Raw genomic sequence first — 6000 nt, forward strand, 5'->3', positions numbered from 1 at the left:
CCCATCAGATGAGCAGGATATCTGTGGCACTGCATGTGTGTTTGGCCACAACACAGCTTCCAGATCTGCCATGCCTAGGGGGCTGACTTCATCCTGTAAGCCACAATTCCCAGCATCCATGAACAGCTACAAAGAGAAACTGCTAAAAACTGCAGAGCTGTCGGCCTCTTTTAAGTGGAAACCCCCTTTGCTGCAAGGGCACAGAGCATGGTTTTAGGCTCAAAGTGGATGTTTTCATTTGCATTGAACAGCCACTGCTGAGGCACTGGTGACACTGAGGTCAGTGATGTGCATCCCAGGCGGAAGTGCTGCGGTAGATCCAACGCCTGCTGCGAGCAGATCACACTCGTGCGGGCCTCAGGTGAGAGAAAAGCCAATTTAACAGTATTCCAGCAATGGAACATCAGAGCAAATCCGTGTGTGCTGGACGGCCATCCCAACAACCACTCATGCTCCGGGTGGAGTTAGCATGTGGGTGGGGATGAGAGAGAATAGGTCTTTGTCAGAGAGCACACCAGGGCTCCAGATCAAAACATTCTTCAGCCTCGGAGGGGATTCATCATCCCAACTTCGATGCAAACCTCAATCTCGTTGCTACTCCTCTCAGCACAATGAGCTAAATCAAATTCCCATGGGTGAGACTGAAACATGAATCCCAGTTGTGAGCTTGGCTCCATCTCTAATTTTATTATTATCAGTAGTAAGCTTTCCAAGCAAAAGTGAGGGGGCATCATATATCTAACACCTTGCACATAAAATATGCTGGACCAAATTCTTGCATTTACATTTTGCTATTGAAGCCTCCATAAAAATGTTGATTTAAGCAGTAGGAGCTCTGTACCTACGTAGATGCCCTGTAGATATGCATGCTGTCCCTGTGCCAAAGACAGAAATGAAGTCTTAGGGTTATCAAGGCAGAGGAAACTATTGAACTCAAGGGAGATTGGAAAAGACTAGAATCCTAGTGTTTTGACTAGGATTTATTTCACAGTAATGGAGGCATTAATGATTTTTCACACAAAGGCAAGGCTAGGAAGAATATGCCAGTGTGCATATGTGTGTGTGTGTATGTGTGTGTGTGTGAGGTAGGAGAGGGGTAGAGGTAAATGTGAGTAGCTTTACACTAAAATTAAATCAGGCTTTGTCCATAAAAAAGATGTTATGATACCCTTTAAAAAATAATTAAATTAACAGCAAACAGAAATGTTCAGGAGAAGGAGTTCGGGGTTGGGATTTTGGCATTAGTAATTCCCTATACTTAATCCATAAAAGTTTTCTTTTATGTTTACAGAAGGGGGGTTAAAAAAAGAAGCAAGTCTGTTGCTAAAGAATTTTAAGATACAGTGGAGATGTGAAAGGCACAGAAGATTTTCATTTCCTGTGTTATAGGGTGCAAATAATATCAGTATGAAAAACCTGGCAGGAAGATTTAAGATAGCAGTTTTTACATTGATAAGTATTTGTTCATTTCCTGACAACAAAAAATATAAATCTCTTCAGAAATTAAATACCCTGGCTTGTTGAAGCACTTTTGTGACGTTCTGTGGTAGACTGGCTTCCTTTCATTGGAAATCCACAGCTAGAATAATAATCACAGCATCAGTTATTATACTTGTATCAGTTCTGTGCTGCAAGAGGCTAATACAGTGTATGGCCGAATTCTCCTACTTTTGTGTCACTTATTTTCTCTGTGGGCCAGATTTGCATTTTAATGGAAGTAGTTTATAGACTTCTTTGCTGCCTTCATAGTGCCACAAGTGGCATCATTAAGTGAGTTAAGCCGGATTAATGCTGATAGTAAAGTCAGATAATACAATAACAGAGGCCTTCATTTCCATTTGGATTAGGTGAAGAGAGCAGGCCTGTCTGGTGCAGGGTGATAATTTGTAAGCGCGATATGTTGTACTTGAGAGGATAAGATTAAATTTAGTGGGTTTAACTGTCATCCCAGTAAGTCAATTACTTCATCTTTTCAGGCTTTGAATTTATTTTATAAATAAAATAAATGGAATATTGAGCTGCTCCACAGCCATTTCGAGCTTCCATGAAGAAGAATTACACATGCTGGGCCAAAAAAAAAAAAAAAAAAAGCAAGAAAGGGGAGGGGAGGAAGGGTTTCTGATTCGGCTTCACAAGCAAAGTACAAACTGCATTCAAGTGCCATCATGGCAACAGCTCAGGAATATTGTCCGTTTCTCATATCACAAGCATGACAGATTCCATTGTGACTTTAGTTTATTCATAATAGGAAATATTTGTGTTGTGCCTGGCCTTTTCTATTTGTATCTATTAGATTGAAGAAAGAATACACTAAAATACTGATCGCTGCTATAATTTAACTTTTTTACTTTTTTCCTCTGCTTGCCATCTCCGCTGTATTTAATGCTTGCACCTTGCTGTTAAGGGAGTCTCAAATAGATACAAATAAATGAGAATTTGCTGAATTTTATGTCAGGTAAGCAATTTTTTAATTCGTCTGTCTTCTCTCCCCATCTCCACCCTTATTTGGACACCAAATCCCTGCAATTCTATTTCTTGGGCATGGAAAGTTTGAAAGCTTTCTGTAAATTAGATACAGATAGATAAGCACCAACATCTTCATTTCCATCCACAGACCCGGAACACAGGTGATGTCAAGGGATTCCAAGGATATCAGCAAGAGAGTGCCTATGCAGAGCAAGAGATGATTTCAGAAGTCCCCCAAACTCCAGATCTTTTCACAACATCCCTTCTAAATGATTTTCTTCTGTGATTTCCTACTGTATTATCACCTGCAAGAGGAAAGAAGCCTCAGCTAGTTTCTTTTAAGCTTTTGATAAAGCTCAGCACTGCAATGAACTAAAGTTTGTCTTTTTAAAGGTCTTATATGGCAAGGTACCAGGCACCCTCATCTCCCACTGATGCTGAGAAAGAGTGGGCAATAATCTCCTGGGAGGGAAAAAGGATGGAGGCTAAGGCAAGTTCTTTTCATTCCCACATGAATGCTTGGCATATGGACCACTGGCCAATTCAGTCAGATGAGCATCCTAAGAGCCTGAAATTGAAGGGCACTTTACAGAAGGACCCATCGTAGGAACCCTGATACCCAAAAAAGTTAAAACATCTGTAGAAAGACGAGTGATGGACAAATTCAGACAGGCTTGCCTAGAACATGCATTTTTATTTTCCTGCATGTCTCACACATGCCCAGTTTCACTGGGCACTACAAGGTGAAAGGTATCCTTCTGGGCTGAGGGGGTAGGATAAGAACATACCCTGAAATTTTGTGCACTGTCTCTTCCACACTGTTAGGCTGACCCAAACTATAAGAAAATACCTATTTGCAGTCGGTGTTTATGGCATGTTTGCCCCTCTTTTATGCTAAGGGGGATTACATATAACATCCCAAAAGTCAGAGGAATCACTCAACAATCAAACTTCTAAGGCAAAGAGTTGGGTCTTTTCATGACACAAAGCTATACAAAATAAAATAGGATACATCAAATGACGAGATCTGTATCTTAAGTGGAGGACACTATCTAACAATGATTCCTCTGTAGTTTGGAGATATTCAGCAAAAAAGCTGTTCTTTCTACAGTGCTAAACAGTACAATTTCATAATTTCATGACACAATTTGATGGTCAGTTTGAGTTTTAGGCATCTTAAAATCTGACAAACCTCTTTAAGTTTTCCTTAGAGGGTGACATTTACATCTTCCCATCTTCTGTTGTCAAACCATTTCTGTAATTACTTATATACGGACACTAAATGACTTTAATATTCAAAGGGTTGATTTGCTGATAAATATGAAGTTTGTAATCAAAATCCCAGTCCTGAGTGTTCTTACTGATATCAGGATCCCATTTTCTCTAAAATTAGCAACGTCATGCAAGTTTTGAGAGGCTGTAATTACAACTTCAACAGAGCAGAAAAGCCCCAGCCTCATTCTGCTCAAAAAATGAGTCTTCCCTTGGCTTTAACACCAGGATTTTTTTTTCCTTCTTGCATCTGCGTGCTGTGAATGTGATCCAAATTATGCGTTTTTTTGGACACAGGGATACCGTGGGGCTTTTATGTGCAGATGTCAATATGGCAGAATTTGCCCAGCTTGACTTTAATCTGCCCTGATTTGTCACACAGTTCAGCCAATTGAGTTCCTTAGATGGTATGGAAAATTGGTACTGTTTTTCTCCAGGATGCCTGTTCACACACTAGCACAGTGCACGGACAGTCAAGTGTGCAGTAAATGAAAAGCACAATAGCTCAGTGGCTTTGCCACAACCAGCAGGGCTATTTCCCCTAGTTACTAGGTTAGCTGAGCTATTTCAGGGAAATTAGACTGTATGGCCAAATTAGGTACCTCGATATCTTCCTCTGCTGTGCTACCTGAGCATCTCACAGTGCTTAGTGTTAAACAACTGATATGTGAAACAAGACAATATTAGCTTTCATTTTCTAGGAAGTGTCACAAAAAGAGATAAGTGCAGGCTTAAAGGTACTCAAGATGTTTAAAAAATACAGAGAAATAAGTAGTAACTCTAAGTTTATAAGCCTTCTTTCTTGATCTTTCCCCTTTCCTCCTCTGAGGACTCAATTGACCTGATTAGACTGGCATGTAAATCCCCTGGGGGACACCAGCTTTATATCTTTTGCTATTTAAATATTTTTTCAATCAGTTCTTAGGTGATATTAACAAGCAGAAGCCCTTATGCCCAAAGAAGCCCCTCAGTCACTATATGATGTTACTGTTGGGAGAGCAGAGCAGAAGCTCTGGGACAGGCTCTGTGAGGGAAGAGGCATTTCTATAGAGACCAGCAAGGCTAAAATCCATTCAATATTCTATTTGATGAGCAGCTCAGTCAAAAATCTTGGCAAGCTTCCACTTATCTGAAAAGAAAAGAGAAATGTGTGGAAAGCCTTTGCCATGCAGGAATCCAAGTGGGCTGGCATTGTCGTGATGAACACTGAGGTACAAAGTCAAGGCGGTTGTTCCAGTGCACATGAGATCCTTAGGGCCAGCTGTCACCCCACCTTATGCAAGTTTTATGGTGACATAAAGTCTCTGAGGCTGATGAATTTGCTTCAGGCTGGTTATTTAAAGTATTTGAAATTTATGTCATACAGGGCTGGTTGAATTAATAATTATCCAGAGCACATAGAAGTGCTCTATGTGCCAAATATGGCTATATTTGAAATAGTTCTTATCTGATAAAGGACAGGTTTGTTGTTATTGGTATCAGAAGCAGAAGTCAGCATATTTATTATCCATCAGTTGCCTTAGAGTGTATATGTGTTTTAAAGAGGGACAGAGGTGAAGATAGAAATTGAGCCAAAAGAACTGCAGCAGGATCTTGACTTGGGTTCATGTGACTCTGCGTGAGCAAATATTAAATGGGGTGACAGGGAAGGTTCTGCCCCTGCCACCCTTCAAATGAACCAGGCTTCATTTTACTGTTTTGGTTCTGACATATGAAGGAGGTTTACTGAGCTTGTATTAGACAGCTTTCACAAAGATTTCAAAACTATTTTAAATGTCCTGGACCCTTGATAAAGAAATCTGTACTAAAAATGCCATAAAAAGTATGGAAAAGCTGAAAGTAGAGACCTGTGCCAGCCAGTCTCAAAAGGAGAATTTCTACCCATGAGATCATGTTATCCCATTCAGAGTACAGAACGGAGGAAAAGTTTAGGAATTCAAACCCTTTTGAACATGATACTGTAGCTGCAACAGCAGGGCTGGATTTATGGATTTGTAGAGTGGTTAACACACTTTTGCATTGAACAAAGTGTTATGTCTTGTACATTTGGTCAAGATGCCCAGAATAGAACAGTCTGGTTTTATCAGGCAGTTATAAAAATGCAGCATAAATCCATTTTAGCCATTGCAGGAAAGATCCTTTGCCACTAACAGCAGCTCCTGACAACTCTTGAGTTAATGTCAGGTGCTTCCAGACTGAAAACCTCTCTCCTCCAAGACTGAAGGAAAACAGGTATGGCAGAAAGGAGAATAATCATAGGCT

Source organism: Cinclus cinclus, chromosome 9 (genome assembly GCF_963662255.1).
Source record: "Cinclus cinclus chromosome 9, bCinCin1.1, whole genome shotgun sequence".
Classification (NCBI taxonomy): Eukaryota; Metazoa; Chordata; class Aves; order Passeriformes; family Cinclidae; genus Cinclus; species Cinclus cinclus.